The sequence below is a fragment of the Sceloporus occidentalis genome, unplaced genomic scaffold, assembly GCF_023333645.1.
Source record: "Sceloporus occidentalis isolate IW3139 unplaced genomic scaffold, rSceOcc1.0.p SCAF_49, whole genome shotgun sequence".
Classification (NCBI taxonomy): Eukaryota; Metazoa; Chordata; class Lepidosauria; order Squamata; family Phrynosomatidae; genus Sceloporus; species Sceloporus occidentalis.
This window is the reverse complement of record NW_028317029.1, coordinates 6,466,603-6,468,204: the sequence shown is the minus strand read 5'-3', so window position 1 is coordinate 6,468,204 and position 1,602 is coordinate 6,466,603.

The following is a 1,602-nucleotide window of genomic DNA, read 5'->3' as shown; positions in this document are numbered from 1 at the left end:
TTGTTTTCTCACCCCATTAAGTATACTTAATTTGTGTTCTTTGTTATTTTAATATCCTCACTTTGAACAGGAGTGAAGAATCTTTATGACAAATACTGTTAAATTGTTCCCTAAAAGCTATTTTATAAACAAGAATTTCCAATTTGTGAAATATTTTCTTATCTTTCCGTCCTTGTTAACAAGCTAGAAAAAAACAAAACAGATTTGCCTGATGTACTTTGTTTTGCGACGCATCTCTTACATGCATGGATCAAATGTATATAATTCCTTACAGTAAGCTGCCTGGACTTGCAGCAGATCGGACTAAGAGTAAGTACCATCTGCACTCACAATGCCAGAGATTTTGTTTGTAATGAAATATAACATGTATGTACATTTTAAGGCTAAAAAAAAAAAAAAAAAAAAAAAAAAAAAAAAAAAAAAAAAGACAGGATGTGTTAGATTGTCTTTTATGAAAAATAAATTTATTACTTAACACCTTGCTTTAACAATGTTGATTTTTTTTTTTTTTAAATCAGAATACTTGTCATTCATGTAAAATAGTTTGATACAGTACATTGTTATGTTAGTTTTGTTTTCTTGTAAATTCTAAGGCTTTCCTACCATTTATTCTCTGCTGTTACATACGCCACCCATTGTAAGGTGCCAACAAATTAAAAGAAAAGAAAAAAACAAAAACAAATGAAACTTAAGTGAACAGAACCCACTACACAGAGCCAGCTTGCTTACAAGATCGGAAGAGATGCTCATCTCATGAGGCTGTTATTTCATGCTCAATGTCTGCTGGTTATGCGTCAAAATTCCAGAGCATGCTCACAATTCAGCAACACCAATCGTAAAAAAAAAAAAATATATATATATATAAAAAAAAACCCCGATGTCAATTACAATCAGTTTTACGCGTTTGCTGAAACAAACAGATTCATATCAATTTCAAACATATTTACTATCGGATAGCAGCTTTAATACCAGTCACGTGAAAGAGTTAAAATCTATGCTGAAAATCTTTGGGAGGTTCATACAGAAAAAAAGACAAAATGCTGATTTTTTTTCTCTTCTTCTACCAATGTGGAAAAATGTTTCGTAGTAATTTTGCTGGTTATAAAACACTGATTTAAAGTGATAATACATTATCACCCAACATTCTGAAACTAATGAAACCAGTACCAAAATAAGTTGAATAGAATGACAATTAGCTTGCTTTGTGCGACGGTGTAAATACACCAGTGAGAAGGGTTTTACCGGTTCGATGACACCGTTACTTTAAAAGTCACCACACACAAAAAATATATATATTTATATATTTGCTCCTATCATACTTCACAGCTTCAACTGCTACCATCACTGAAAGAAATGCATTGGTCAGCTCGAACCATTTCAAGTAAACTATGGAAGTAGCAAATACACAACAGCGACTGTGCTAGCGCTCTGAGCCGAACCTCCACGTGGGATCTACATTCTGTGAAATGTTGTGTAACTTGGCTGCTGGACATTTTGAAGGTGGGATTGTACAGTACATTCCAAAGCCCGGCTCCAGGCAGACAGCGCCATGCTTGCTCCTGCAGCCTAAGCGACAGTGCATCGACATTGTGCGGGTACATC